Below are 17,519 nucleotides of genomic sequence, written 5' to 3'. Positions count from 1 at the left end.
TTATATATTATGTATAAATAAATTGTATGTAAACACTTGTTATTAGTAAACTATTTGAGGAAAAGGAAGGTGTACACCCTTTGTAATTTTTGATACAATAGATAAAAGATATTTAACTATTAGATTTCCCCTCCCCACGAAAAAAAATAACACTAAATTTAGAAAAAAGAATAATATTTAATTAAAAATTATAACAATTAATTATCTAATAATCTTGTTAACCACAACGTCAAATATTGGCATTAAGGTATTGTTTGTACTACCTTTTATTCTTGAATAGTACTGAAAAACTACACTATATTATTAGAGCTGTGTGTATAATAAACCGAAAGGTACAGTCGTACAGAGATAAGTTAATTGTCAAGGGACGTTGTTGGCCCTATTTTATTCAAGTCATTGGTATTCACAAGTTGTATTTTTTTTTTTTTTTTTACTGAACTGAAAGTATGAATGCATAATAATACAATACGACGCTTCCTTTTCGAGTGTCTATTCGAAAAAGGATTTCTAAAACACAATAGCTGAGATACGTTATTGTTTACTCTATCACCATCCAATACGCTATCATATTTTGGAACAACTGCGTGAGTTCACTAGTATGAATCTCAGTCAGCTCGATCACGAGATAATTCAGCTGAATCGCAAACCCGTTGTCCGAGTTTTTGGTGAACTTTTTCAATTAAAATCTCTTGGAACTAAATTTTTATATATATATATATATATATATAGTCCTGATTGCGTATATGTATACTGTGTGGAAATGATTATCTTGTGTTCATAAATCAGGAGTCCGGTGTATGTGTGTGTGTGCGCGTGTGTGTGTGTGTGTGTGTGTGTGTGTGTGTGTGTGTGTGTGTGTGTGTGTGNAAATCAGGAGTCCGGTGTATGTGTGTGTGTGCGCGTGTGTGTGTGTGTGTGTGTGTGTGTGTGTGTGTGTGTGTGTGTGTGTGTGTGTGTGAGTGAGTGAAGGTATATGAATTAACACTATACGTGAAATGGACTAAAAATCATTAAGAATGTTACTTTCTAATTAAAAAATGTTTGAGCAAAATTATTTGTCGAGAAAAATAATTTCTGCTCAAAATAACTTAATGGGATGATCGACCAAGCATACTCACCGCCTTTGTTTAATTTAATAACGAATTCATTCAAATTCTGACTTTTTTTAATTTTTAAATATTTTTAAACACAACATTTTGAAATCATATTTCTTTACATTATTTTATGAGTCAGTTACTTTTTGTTGAGCACCAATATTTTTTCTTATAAATTGTGAAACTGGTGATTTTTTTAAATGTCGATGTATCCAAATCAAAATTTTAACAAGCAATTTATAAGTTATCAAATAGTTCATGCTAAGAATAAAAGTAATGAAAATGTAATCTAGTCATTACTAAAGTCATAACATGTTTATAGATTAATATCAATGACTACAATTTTTAAATAATTGTAACCTCCTGAATATAATCCAAATGTATTATCGTAGACCTATTAATCCTCAAAAAAAAAAATTAATTCGAAAAAGTTCAAATTTCAATGAAGATACATCGATATTTTCTAATAGTAATTTGCTTAACAATTAACATGAAAATAGTATGATTTGAAAAAAAGAAGTTGGTTTCGCCACAGAATACTACTCAAATGGCATAAAAAATCTAAATATTTGATTTATTATCCTTAAAGCTTAGTATGCTCAAAAATTAAAAATGTCAGAAATAATGTAAAAAATAAATTATTAGAAATTATAAGAAGTAATTAGTATAAGCATTAGGGAATCACCGCCTAAATATTACAGTATGCCAATAATTAAGAAATGATTTAAAGTTTAGTTCAACGACTTATAATTTGCAAAAAGTGATAGTTTAGCTGTACACCAAAAACAACTAACTATGGACATTAATTTAAAACTACTGTTTTTTTTGTTTTTGTTTATATATACATACATTTATTTTTATTTTTGTTTAATCGACAAAACCATTTTATCCAACGATTTTAAGCCGCTAGAGGGGAATCTATACACCTAAATCTAAGCATTGAAACATTGGGCAATGTTGACACATGATTGATGACCCGATTTGTGCTCGAGAAAAATCTTCCATTGCTATTTTAAGCGACCCCTGCCGTTCTCTAACCATATATAATGCACTGTTTCCATTTTGTAGGCTGTTTGTGTTAGGACTAAAAATTGGCTATTCAGGACAAATAAAACGCTCACTGTGAAAACGGCCATGCTTACAGAATGGAAGGAGAAAGGGGTGATCGAAGTGGTGCTTTTAGGATTTAGACGCATTTGAAGGCTATTATCTCGTAGAAAATATATGTTTGAAACCCGCAAGTTATTAAGTCTTTATGACCAAAGGACCAGAGGGATATATGTCGTTTTATCATAAGGTCCGACAGCGTCAACCGTTGGATAGGGAAATCCCATTTGATTGCTGATCGAGCCAAACGTATCATTGTACGTGCTCAACGTTTTGATTGTGGAGTGTAGAACATAAAAACTTGATTTCACGAATGTCATGGAAACGATAATAACGGTAGAGCCGTGTCTTATTACATTTTATATGATTCGATAACAGCATTTTTTTTTTTAGGTACAAATTCTCCTTTAATATTATATTATAGGTTGTAATATGGTTTTTAGGTTCATAATGCACATGTTCAATAACTAAAATAGAAAAATTAGTCTTAAAAAAATTGAGTATTTAAAAAATAAATATTTTCAACTTAATATGCATACAAGGTTACCATACCAAAAGTCAAATAACAAGGAATTTAAAAAGTAAGTCTTATTCATAAATAAAATATGTCTCAGTGTATATTTAAGAACAAAAACGTAAGGTTCATGAGTCAAGTATTTGAATGACATTATAAATACCCAATAAAATATTATACAATTCTGAAAAATATTTTTTCCAAAATAAAAAAAATATATATATATTTAGATAGCATATGTTATAAATATATTTTCTTATACTAAAAACGTCTGCAATAACCAAAAAAATACTTAAATAGTTCTACGGTTTCACTTTGTAATGATGATTTAATTGATATTTATAACTAATACAATTAAAATAAATGATTATTAATAACTGTAAAATATAATTTAACAATAAATTGAAAACATGAACAAATAATTAAGGAAAGAACACTGCGAGCGTGCTAAACTCCCGATTTCTAAAAGTGTTTCAATATAACGCAATTAATTATAATTCCATTTACAATATTTAAAAATTATTTTGTAACCTTTATATTTGGGTACCAAAAAACAATTCACGTTGAATAGAACAGTTGAACAATCTTAATATAAGCAATCGTTATTAGAAGCAACTTACTAGGTATAGTACTAACTTCGGACAATAAATAATTACAAATAATAACATGAATAATCGTAACTATGCAATTGCAGATAACTAACGGATGGACGGATGTTCATCGGCACAATGTTCTATACTTATGTTGAGAAACAAAATCAAATAAACAAAAAGAAAAAAAATTATATTTTTTAGTAATTCAATGCATAATAAGTTACAATGTATATGTTATCGGCAATATGGATAATCCGATATTTTCCAAAATACCTAGGCGTCATATAAAATGCCAAAAATCACTCGGAAATATACATAGTACGATCTTTGCCTAGGCATTATGCATAATGCTCAACGTGGAGTAAGAAATATGATAAAAATAAACAAAATCGGGTTTCGCCAATTACCAACGACTTTACTCATAGTTTATCGTAAATGCGCGTACCGTGTCCGTGTGTGCACGATTTGATGCAATAAAGATTAAAGTTCTGAAGCAGTTCTACGCCAGAAGTCAGTATGTCAGAAAAAACTACTACAAATTACGAGGTTCCAACAGGCATAGAAGTGGCGTTACGAACAGTCGCAAAGGAACAGTTGACAGAAACTGGCCAAGGATTTTTAAAATGTGTTTGTAAGACAAGTGTCAAAATAAAAAGTGCATTTCCCTTAAAAATAATGTTTTGTCCACTTCAAAATACCATTTTTCTACAACATGTTGCAATAATTAGCTGGTAGTTTAAGTAAAATGTATCAATAATAGTACTTAATATAACAATAATATTCATTATATAGCAATACCTATGTATAAAAATATAATAATAGATAAAAAATAAATTTTGTAATATGAGTAATAATGTATAATAATTATTAGAATCTTAATATAATATTATAACATATTATGATAAATTGTTTTGTGCTTCGCCTAAAAAAAAAATTAGTATTTTACATAAAGCCTAGGTATTTTATAAAATACCTAGGTTATATATAAAATAATATTGAAAATCATATGTTTTATTTACATTGCCTAAAATGAGTCGGCAGTATTCATAATGCATAGGCATTTTTCAAAATACCTATATTACCGGTGACATATATAAAATTAAAAATTAAAATAAAATAATATGTTAAACACATTATCATCTAAATACTAATAAACTAAACATATTAATTTGAAAGAAGTTGTCACAATCGTATTTAAATAAATAACGAATAAATGTAGACTATAAAAATAGACTATAAAAATAGACTAAAACATTTGTGCGTACAATAGTTTTATCTTTTGTATAATATTTTGAAATTTAATTTTATATTATTGGTATATCAAATTTAAATCAAAAGAATATGTTTGTTTTATTATACCTTAAATGGAAATATAGTTAATAAAAGTCCTAAATAATAAATTATCATATTATTATATACAATCATAAATTTACGCTAATAATCATTATTTATAAGTGTCTACTAACATAAAAGGTGTACAGTGGAGTTATAGTGTATACGTGAGAATGTTTGTCAATGTCACATAAAACTATAAGCTTTCAAACCTGCTCAATCGTGTTCTAGCTTAAAATAAATATTTTTTTATTAAAATAATCAGATAATCATCTCTGTTTCCATTTAATTTTTTAACAATATTGTTAATTTACTGAGCTCTAAACTCGTATAAATTAAAACTGGATTTGATAATAAAAAGTGGATTGTATCTTGAAAGTTAAAAGTATGAAAGTAAGACTCAAGATACCTTTAAAATCTCTACGGAGTGGTTGAACGTGATAATTACGTTAATGTCAGGTGCCAACTTTTTTCCATAAGAATATTCAGAAACATTTTTGTGTACAGATAAATAAGTATATTTATTTAACTTAAGTTCATTATTTATATGATTATAACGATAGTTATAACTTATAACTCAAATCTACAATTTTTCTATAGTTTTAAAAAATTATTGAGATATTCATAATAATGTCACGGAAAAAAAAATAATCAGAGATAATACTGTAAGAGTTAGTTGTATTATCCTACATTTAAAGTTTGAATTTAATATAATGCATCTTTATAAACAAATATATTATTAACGGTATCATCAGTTAATATTAAAATTTAAAATTTAGGAAAAATCAAAATGATTTTATTTATTTATAAAGCATAATTATATACGATCACACTAATTATATTAATATTAATATTATTCCTCACGTGTTACTCGATTTTAAAGAATAGTCCAGTTGAAGTAAATTTATTTAGTATGGTTGAAAATAATTGTCGAACCACCATTAGCACAAGACTTGTTTGACAGAAAACACCCATAAATAAAATAGAAAGGTGACAACTTAGGGTACAAAGACCGAACTGGTCTACCTCAAACAAATCACCAAGACGTTAATTAACGATTGTACGATGGTTTTTAGTAGGTGTACGAAGATGCGTGGAGTACTTAAGAACGTTCGTCAATTATTATTATGATTTAATAACACGAAGTAAATTAAAATGTGACATCAATATTGAATAGATATTGTACATTTTATTTTAAAATGGTATACAAACTAACTATACCTAATAATTGAATAAATTATGAATACTAACATAGGTACATATAACTTATGTTAAAAATTGATTATTAGTATCTCAAGTTTGGAATAAGTAAATTGTTCATAAAATTAAAAATAAAACTTGTCTACTTATAATATTCATAAATCATTTTACTTAAACTCCACAGAATAATTTGTTGTTTTTGTGATAACTTTTGTAAAAGTATTTTGTTTATCTAATTTCATGGTTTGAGTATTTTGAAAAAAAGAAAGGATTTATATAATATATATATAGTACTTTACTTGTTTCAAAGAAAATCAAACCATACTATTCCTTTGATATGATAAAATGATAAAGCATTTCGTTGTTATAAACAGAGATTTAATCCATGGAAATTGAATTAACTAATAACTATTTTTAATTTTTCATGAACTGCTTCATTCAAAAATAAATCGTATTCAAGTTACACAAATAGCTATAGATATGTAATAAATAATTACAGTTTTTTTCATAAGTCATTATGTATGTAGGTAGTTAATAATGAAATTCACACTTTCATAACATAAAATTCAATAGTTTTAAAGCAGTACACTACTATTCAATAACATAAATAACTATAAAAATAAATTGCTTTATATAATGTTGTACTTAATGTATACAATTTTTTTACCGATAGAGTTTTATACAATAAATATTAAGTATTTTCAACATTTTATAAAATTTTGGAAAAAAAATAAAAACAAAAACAAAGAACCTTGCAAAAATCTTGTACTTTCGACAAAAGTTATAATTTAGACTTTTTAATATTATATTGTGATATATTTTTATTCATACTATTAATAATTATTACAAACTTAACAAGTGTAATTTAAGAATATTTTTCATAAATTAATCTAAAAATCTTCGTGTCCTAGCTCCAACCGTAAAAATAATTATCAATTTTTAAAGGTTGAAAGAGGTTGACATAAAGACGTTAACGTGGTAAACGATAAGGTTTCTCAGTTGAAAAATGTAATCAATCATTATATTTTTCATTTGAAAAATATGGTACGTATTTTCATTTAAAATATTTTATTTTATAACTTGTCATTGTAACTTTAACTGTTACAATTTATATTTGGAATTTACTTCTATAATAGTATTAAAACATTATACGTTTCAACTATCAAATTAAGTTTCTTAGTTTTACTTAGTTGTATTCATAATTGTTCCCTGATATTTAACTAATACTATTTAACATAGATATACATATGACTTACCTTAAAAGTGTTTGAAGTCTTCAATCCAATAAAGGTTTACGGCCAAAACATTTTACTGAAAATAAAATATAATGTACATTGAATAATATATATGTAAATGTTGATAATAATTATTGTATCCGGTTCATATTTTCAATTGTATAATAACAATGCGAGTTCGTATTGCAATGCAATTCAATCATAAATTCCTATGTTATTAATCCAAAATTTTACGACCACAAGTAAAAAATATATTATTTGAATTGATCGTTAATAGATTTATCTTTTTGTAATTTCAATTAAATATGCACAGAGTTGGGTATATTATACTAAAAGAATGAAAAAAATTAAAAACAAAAATGTCCTATTGGAAATTCGTATACACCTACGTATGTGTCTACCTGAGTTTTCCTCTAAGCCAATAAAATACAAACAATGGCAAAAATACTTATTTATCTGCATTTAATTAAGATCAAAACCCTCCAGACGACTGGGTCTAGTGACGTTATGTCTTAATATTTGCCATGATATGCGGTAATGAAACTTGAAAATGTACACGTTAGAATAATAAACATTTTCGCCGGTGACGGTGTGACTAACCAGGATTATAGCGGCAGATAGGTAATGGTCGGAGAGTACTGGAAGGAAGAAAAACAAACTTTATCTTTCCCGGTTGCCAAGTAAATGTAGGACGGCAGAAAAACCATTTATTATTACGGTTCTTGGCTCCGGAGTCCAAATAATAAATATTACAATGGTGGCGAACAGGGGGCCACGGGTGTCGTTACCTCTACCCCGTACCAGCTACCGATAGTGGTTTGGTGGAGGTAAAGTAAAGCTGTATGGATGAACGAACGGATGGTCGAGAGAATGTCAGACATTTTTGAAACCCAGCTCAGAACTTATCGAAAACTTTACACTGTCGGCTACCGCTCATTCGCTGTTTCACTCTCACTCTCACTCTCTCTCCCTCTCTCTCCTTCTCTGCCCCCTCTCATTTTCTATTGTTTCAAATTGTAAATGGACTCTCCAAACGAAATCGTCAGCAATGGCAGCGGTGGCTGTAGTAGCAACGGCCTTACAAAAGGAAGCAATTAACTCAGATTTATTGTCCGAAGGCGTAACATTTTAATTGAAACAAAAACTTGAGTATGTGTTTGTGTTATGTGTACTTATATGTGTATCTATGTTCTGTGTTTATAAGTATAAAATCGCTTCCCGGAAAAAAATAACAAATTCCATTACTTCAATCTCCTTTAATCAGAGAATTGGAAAATCATGAGTACCAAAATGCCACTTCGCAAACACGTACATAACGGTATCGAAAATGCCCGTTAAAATTCTTTCTGATTTTTATTCTTGTTCAATCATTACAAATAATGTTTATGTTTTGAATACTTTCATCTTATTCGAGGAACGTTTACGACTATATAATAGTGATAAGCATTAGCAACAATGAGTATGGTAATAGCATACATGCAAGTAATATATATTTCTCATTACATTATGTAACTGTAACAACTGTGTTTGCATGACAGAATTTTAAAGGATGTGGTAGCGAAAATGAAAAAAAACGTCTTTATAAAGATATAAATTAGTTTATAAACACAAATATAACATACAAACACTCTCTTTGTCATATTTTAAATTGAATATACATTTTTAAGTCATGTTTGTTGCAAAACACTACAAAAATATTTTAAACGTCTTATAATTGGAATTGGTTATTTAATAAAAAATTAATTTTTAGGCTTAAAAACAATAATAATGGTAAGCTTTTACCATATATGGTGGTTAAACAATATTCATCAATATGAATTATACTAACTAATATGATTTATCTCAACCCCATTTTGCATATTCTGCAGTAACGTGGGTACAATTTAAATTTGAAGTTATGTATTTAAAAATATGGAAGTGTAGCATTCCAATTGTGTAAATTATAGTTTTAAGAACCCTCGAAATGGTTTTAAAGAAAATAGCCCAACATTCAAATAATTGTAAAAGCAATAAATTTATTTAACTTGATACACTAAATCAGGATTCATGAATCATACTGATTTTAAATATTATAAAAAACTTAATTAACTTTTGTTTCACGAGAAACCAATTTAGTTTTAATAAATAGAAGTTATTCAAAACGTACATATTATAATATTCAAACTATGCCAGTAAACTCCAATAACTCTGGTAGTTGAACCGTATTTTTAAATAAATAAAAAAAAACTATGGGAGTTATTTAGCTACTTACTTTAAAATAACAAAAATACAAAATGTATAGAGGATAAATGTTTACAAATTCTCATCGCTTTATAATTTTTATCATTATATACCTTGGTTTTGGTATACAAATATTTAATGCAATTTTGGAAAGTAAAAACTAACAAACTTTTTATAGTGGTATAATAATCACAAAACCATCATGTAATGATAAATAATGATCGATGGTAAATATTGTTGCAACATTGTTATATTTTCTCTAATAGCATATTATAACTACTATTATATTTGATAGCATATGGATTCAGTCTAGATTAATTAATTATAACAACGTAGAACTATATTAGGATGTTCATAAACCATCGATCTGATATTAGATTTACTCATTCAAACTAACTCATTACAACTCACCGAAGGTCTTTGGTTAGTGCACACTATAACATTACGTGCTGTACTGCAATATCAGAGGTCCCAATAATTGAGAGACTAACGATGTTCACCCAATATTTGTCCCTTTGGTAAGTAAATATTATACATGGGTTATAAATATGACTTCTGCTAAATACATTAGCTCACATCAGAGAACATTTCGTACGCATCACACTATTGCACAGTTTAGAATCAGTTGCAATATACGAGAGTTAAAATAGGCACTTTATTTTAATGTAATACATTTAAAAGGGCCAAAGCCGATATTATTTAAGGTCGTTTGTATGTCACTCAGATAGACGTCAATTTCCAAATACTTAAGATTATGGATTTAGTATTACTGCAAACACTAAACCACAACACATTAGTTTTATGAAATAGGTAACCATAATAGTTGAACAATTCATATAATATTAATGAGAGTTTACAATCTAAATCATATTAATTAAATAAACAATTCAGCAGTAAACAACAATACCTGGTATTAGACAAGGGTGTGGAAAAGGATATTTTCCCCTACATATATATATACTAATTATTTTACCCAGTTTTATCAAGTATAGGGAAAACATTACAAATAAACGTATACTACTGACTAATCTTGGGTCAGAAAAATAAATTGTTCGTGACGTCAAATATTGTAAATAAACGAAGTTTGTTTAAAATTATCAGTTTCGTGATGAAAATACTTCCTAGTATATTTAATTAGGTATTTGGATATTCGAGATAAAAATATTGTTCTTTTTAAACAATCTTGTTTTCACGTTGATGACAAATTACAATTTATTTTCGATATTTTTTTTCTAACCCTTAGTTAACCCTATTACATAAAACTCGTAACAATAAATAATAAAATATACAACTTAATCATACATATTTTACGCCTATTTATTATATTTCTAATTATGACATGGATAATCTATAGGTGGAGCGATTATTATTTCCATTTCAGTACTCGGTAAATTTTCACAAGACCGGATTCGACATGATATTTCTCATAACCAGTACTAAGACCAATTCAGAAACTTAAATTATGTTAACCAAATATAAAAAGAAAATTTAATTGACTATAGTTGTATTTCAACGATTTTTAAGTCGAAACAAATTTTTAAACAATTAGTATTTTGCTACTAATGGCCACCAGTAATTGATTCCTGAATAATAATAATTCAATTAGAAATAATTCATTTTGGCAGTCAATTCATATATTTTTTAAACCAATAACTATCTATTATTTCATTTAGAATCCATAAAAAGCGTATCATTCGAATCTAGTTACTCAGAACTTCTTGGGTCTTACAAGTCATTATATAATACAATATCCACGTAATAAATATAGCTGTATGATTAACTTGAAAGTAGTATAATAATTGTTAGTTAATATGTTAACAATTTTAATTGAAAATAATTATGATATGATTAAAATAAATAAAAATGAATGTATACGGGTAATAAAGTATAAACAGTGTATAATTTATATATTTTTAAACACAGGCATGATGTGATTTGTAAATTTGGTTAAATTAAATATAACGAATATTTTTCTAAAATCATTACACACTAAACTTCACCATCAGATATATGAACTTATATCAATAACAAAATATCATAGTATGAGACAAATTTGAGTCCCTAAAATAAAAAAAGTACATTGTAGGTACTTATTAAATGTATAATAATGATGTTATATTAACGGATTATTTTTTAAGTAATAATCTATAGAAAATGCTACAACAGTCAATATAATTCTTGATCTGTTATTAGATATTAATGAAATAATACATCGTATTTTCGAAGTGAACACAATAAATGTATATAATAGTTAAATTAATTACTTCCATGAAGTAATATCCCAAGTTAAATCTATTTAAAAAGTTGTATTTAATGAAAATTATAAATAATATTAATTCTTAAGTTACATAATACAAACTAACAATATAAACCAATGTTAATTAAAACTTGGATCAACCAACATTGAAAATACTAACAATTTCAATACACCTTCGTATTATTATTTCATTCTTGAAATAATATTTTTTTTAAGTTGTTATACATAATATTTTTTAGGTAATTCTATAATTTTTACACTTTTTTTTATCGGCGAAATCATTTTTGTTCTATTTTTGAACAGTAAGTTAGTGTTTTGTTTTTTTTGTTTAAGCAGAAATCTTCCATATAAATATTGACAATTAAATTGGCACATAAAAAATCATTTTGACGAGTTCCCATCTCCATATTTTTACTTCTGTTATACTAAACATTTTTTGTTCCATTACTGTGAGCTGTGCAAACTAAGATATCTGAAACGATATAGCCAATTGATTGGATCACATAAGTGTATGAGTGTACAGGTCTGAATGGACAAACACAAGATATACCATGTACTTCCGGATAAAACGCTAGACGGTCGTGTATCTGAAATACAGACAGACTTAACGGTTCATTAAGTATCGTCAGTGGTATTTTTTATCAGGTTTTTATGTTGCCGCCGCGAGTGCTTAGCCATGAAATGAAATATGGACACTATTCTTTATGACGTACCAAAACCAAGACCGTTTATATTTGTTGTTTTTTTTTTTTTTAAACTGATATCTACACGCAGTTTGTTAGGTACCAATATAATATTTAGTTTTCGGAAACATGTCAAAAACAGAAAAAAATATTGTGAATAATATTGCTATAACAAATAAATAAATACATAATTTTGATTTATTAAAAATAATAACTCAATATATATCATGTTCAAGACAAAGTGAAGACGATTTTTTAAAATGCATATTGATAAATAAAATTATTTTAGTTTATAATACAGCTGAATAGTAAAACAAGTATATTCTATACAACGCAAATAATAAATAAATACGTCATACATTTTATTGTTTAAATAGACTGTATATACTAACCATAAAAAATTAGCTTTATGGCATAAAATAGGGTTTAGACTTCATGTAACATATATCATATTATATTATATATAATCCATGAAAACATTTGAACGCATTTTAGGATTAACATCTGTTACAAAAGCAACCCCCAAATTTTGATAAGACTTAACACACGATTATTACTTTAAAATATTAAAGAAACTTTATAATGTAAACGATATCATCTAAATTAACAGCAGTGAATAATAATGCCTGGTAGTTAACATATATATGGAAAGGGGAATTTTTCCTGGATATTTAGATACCTAAAGCCTATTTTACTTATCTTAATCAAGTGTTCTTAATTAAATTAAATGTATACTTTTCGAATCCATCCAGATACAAACACAAATAAACTTAGGTACTACCTACTCGCTAATCATACATCAGAAAATGAACTACTAATGACATAAATGATGGAAAATAAACAGAACATTTTAAGAATGATCAGTGTTATGATACAAACATAATTAGCTAGGCATTGAAATACAGTTTTAAATGTAGGTACTGAAGAAAATGTAAACGATTACAATTTCTATAATCGAGGATTACCTACTTTGAGATCAAAACTTGTCAACATTTAAGGTTGAACCCTGTATTACAATAATATAATATATAAAGTGACATATCTATGCGACAAAAGGTTCTCCCTTGTGTAGTATTTTCTCGATAATCCACAGAGTAATAATATTATAGAATTAATCTATGCTTTAATACCAATGTCCAGCTGTAATGTTGGTTTCGGATTGAGAAAGCAAATGTATTGACAATAAACTAGTAAACCTAATATTGCTGAAACAATCATTAGGATTTAAGAATAGATGAACTATGAAACTGATGTACTTAAATATTTAAAGAAAAAGGTATATTTAACAAACTGCAAAAATCTGAATCGAGTGGCCCAGTTTTGTGTCAAGACTAATCTTAAAGAATTTATAAAAAACACTACTTGTCATAAAAGTTAGAGTGAACTTGAAACTTTTTACGATTATCGTATATTAATATGTTCTAATGAAATAATCAATTTTATACTTGATAAGACTATTTTGTAAAATATCAACAAACCTATTCGATACGCTTGGTATGTCAGCATTATGTACCTCCTATCTTTTAATACATACATAAATAACAGTAATAAATTATATAAAATAAGCCATGTTTTTGGAAAAAAAAATTCAATGTACCCTATCACTAATACGTAGGAACATAAATAAATCATAAAAGATCCTTAAAAATAGAGGCTGACCCACCGTCTTAGCTCAAAATCATTTATCGATTTTATCATTAAATTCAAATCTAACACATCCATTACAGTTACAAAATGATGAGGTACACTCGAAACCTACTATTCAGCAGAGAGACTTTCCTTGTTTTTCAAATATTGAACATACTGCGACAAAGGTAATATTTTTTAATATTATCTTTAACGGCAGTAATAAATACTTTTTAGGTACAACAAGGTACATACATACAACAATAATATAAACTCGTATATATAAAAAAAAACTATGTACATTTATCGTAATAAAAAAAATCTAGATTTATATTAACGTATTTATAGAAATACATTTCACGAAATATAAATTGTAATTTAAAAAAAAAAATTAAAACAATGTAAGACGTCTATACGCTAAAAAGTAATAACTGTTGATTATTATTAGCAAATTGTTCAACACACAAAAAAAACTATGTGGAGCATAAATCGTGGACATGTAAAAATTCTATTCACAGTATAATCCATGTCATCATTTTTAATTTAAAATTTGAGAAAAAATTTTTACTTTTATTAGGTATTATTGTAAAATATATTAATAATTTATGTAGGAATTAATATAAAAATGTATTGTAGTTGGTTATAAATTCGTCTAAAGGAATATTTCTTAGTTCTTAGATATAATGTTTATTCAAACAATAAGTACTTCTCAATCAAACAAAATATTCCAACCATCCAACCATTGTGTTAAATATGATTTTTATTAAATAAACATTATTCTATAGATAACATAATAATTAATTAACTTCTCATATTTATATTAAAGACATCACGAACCTATCAACTATTGTGGATTCGGTGAATTTGCATATAAGACCTTAGCATCATTAGTCACTGTCCTAACAAAGCCATGCGAAAATTACAATCGTCTTATCATAAACATAAACCTTCACTGGGATGAGTGACTGGGATAAAATAACATGGTGTTAGATATCCTTAGATGACACATTTAGTGACAAGTATACACAGTCCACATAATACCATTGTGAGAATCCAATTGATTAAAACGGTCTACTCAAATTTGAGTACAATAAACGCAAATACTCAACTAGTATGAAATAACCAATGAAGTAAAAACATTTGAATTCGAAAAACTTTTATTTTATAACTTCTAATTTCTGTTGATTTATATACAACATAAGAAGTTTTTCGTTATCAGTTTTTCAGGTTTCAACTTTCAATGTCTTAAAGAAGTTAATATGTAATATATTAATTTATAAGAACGAAATCCCGAACAAAAGATGAAAACAATTCAGAAAGAACCAAAAACATACAAACAAAATTCTTTTTGACAGAAATTGATGTAAATATGTTTAATTAAAATAAATTAATGTCAAATTTCCTTTATTCATTAATTTTAAATATGATATAATATTGAATCTAAAAAAATACTAGAATTCAAACATAGTAAAAATGACATTATAATATTTATTTTATATATTTATTATTTTGTAGTAAGTTAATATTTTCATTTAAAAAAATGAATGTTTTAAATTCATAGTTTAATGTTCAAATGTTAAGTTGTAATATTATAATATTATAACATTTCTATAACAAACAAAATTTAAATTGAAGTTACCTAATATTATTATTTATTATGCAATACACATACTATTTAAGATATTGTATCTTAATTAGTTATAGATGTTTTAGATGAACGAAATGCATTGCTAGAAACATACTTTTTTATTATTATATTATAAGAGCATATTTTTAGATAAATGAAATTCCCAAAAAGTTTCATGTGATATCTTTGAATAATTTAATTTAAATCAAGATGATACTTTGAAAAGGTAATTTTTAATTCTTTTAATATAATTTCACTATGCATTATGAAAAGCTATACGGACAAGCCGTTGATATTTTTCAGTACAGGATAAAAAAGGTTTTACACTTTAAATAAATGTAAGTAAATACAATTTTACAAAGCTCTGTGAAGAATTGTTTTTGAATGCAATAATTTATAGGTAAAATCTCCCAACTTCAAGGCGTGGCTTTTATGACTTCAGTACTTCATTTAATTAAGATTACATTACTCAGTATTATGTTTATCATAGTTATTAAACTTTTTTTTTTGTATCTAGTGTTTGTACAATCTGTAAAGTTATTTTTACAATAAGATCAAGTGATGTTTTGGGTTTATAAGAAATGTTTAAAAAAACAGAATTTAATTAATTTAATTTAATTCAGGTATCAAAATTAACAGAGTAAAAATGGATTAATAGAAAAAATATAAATCTGTTTATGTTATATTATTTTATATAGCAAAATGTATAATATAATATACATATTTATAAATCAATTTATACTTATAAATAATGATTTTTTTTATATGTGTATCCAATTACATTTTAAAATGGGATAAGACTATTAATTAGATCATTCGATCACGACATTTTAGAAGTTTAGACATAGGTAATCTATTATTATTGTTTGATAAAAGTGTATTATATTTCTAGGTTTCACCACCATTTAAAAAAAAATTATTTCAGAAATATTAACCAAAGGTTCAAATTAAGTAATTTTTACATCAAGATTCTTCTGTTTTTATCAATTTTTCTTGTTTTTGTTTGCATTAATTGTATTAAATTGTGAATTTAATTTTGGATGTAATCGAAATACAAGTAAGTTAGTAGTTCTAGACCTACTTAATTAGTTATTCATATAATTATATATTAATTATAATATTAAAATTGCGTTAATGTAGATTAGAAGTTATAAAAAAGTTAGTATAGGTAGGTAGCTAGGCACCTAGTAAGTACTATTAGTGTTATGTATACACATTGTTGGAAAGAAGAATTAACTGTTTTGTTTTCCCAAATAAAATTGTTCAACAAACTTTAACTTTCAATGACTGTAACGAATTTGTCTACTCGGTCATTTGCTCTGCCACTATCCTTTTGTAATGTCAACTTGTATGATAAAAATCGAAATTCATGAAATATGCATGAGTACGTGCAGTATTTGCTGACTATCTTTTGCTATTTACATACGTGGTTTTAATCAATACCTTACTCGTCGTTATGCGTCTTATGGTATAACCAACACGTACAAAAGTAACGATTAATTCCATAATTCGGTTATTATAACTCACCATCTTAAAATAAAGCCTGTATAATTTTGATCAAAAATTCAGCACGGCCATAGAATACAATTTCATTTATTCATAAGTTCGTATTCACACTACATTCATTTTATTCGTAGGTGTTGGATAAAGTATTCATTTTCGTATAAATAAATTGTGTCATATTGCACAAGATAAAAAGAACTGGTATAAGATATGATATTATACATCCCTCATAAACATACCTAGTGAACTTATTTACACAAAAAGCGTTGAAATATCGCATTCATATTACTGTCGCAATAGTCGAGTTTGTCTTATTTTCGAGGAACAAAATACTAAAATTAATGCTCAAATTACAATACGTTTAAAAACAGTGTTTCGAGAACAAAAAATAATGTCGGCAAACTAATAAGCAAATAATTTGTATCTATCAATTTGCAGTGCACATTAGGTATAACGCAGGGGGTCAACAATATAACACTCGTAAATGTATCCCTATCAATTAATATCACGGTTGGTACATTGTTTTAA

At 26.4% G+C, this 17,519-nt stretch overlaps 1 long non-coding RNA gene across 1 annotated transcript in view; it reads right to left on the bottom strand.

Annotated features, from left to right (window-relative positions):
* Positions 1 to 6,943: 6,943 nt before the first annotated feature.
* LOC111037938 overlaps positions 6,944 to 17,519 on the bottom strand; it is a 68,912-nt gene continuing 58,336 nt past the window's right edge. Inside the window, exon 3 of the long non-coding RNA XR_002604926.1 lies at positions 6,944 to 7,151. This is a non-coding gene — a long non-coding RNA (uncharacterized LOC111037938). The remainder of the gene's footprint in view (positions 7,152 to 17,519) is intronic.

The sequence above is a fragment of the Myzus persicae genome, unplaced genomic scaffold, assembly GCF_001856785.1.
Source record: "Myzus persicae strain clone G006 unplaced genomic scaffold, MPER_G0061.0, whole genome shotgun sequence".
NCBI lineage: Eukaryota > Metazoa > Arthropoda > Insecta > Hemiptera > Aphididae > Myzus > Myzus persicae.
The sequence above is the reverse complement of the archived record's forward strand: the minus strand, read 5'-3'. Positions and strand labels throughout refer to the sequence as shown.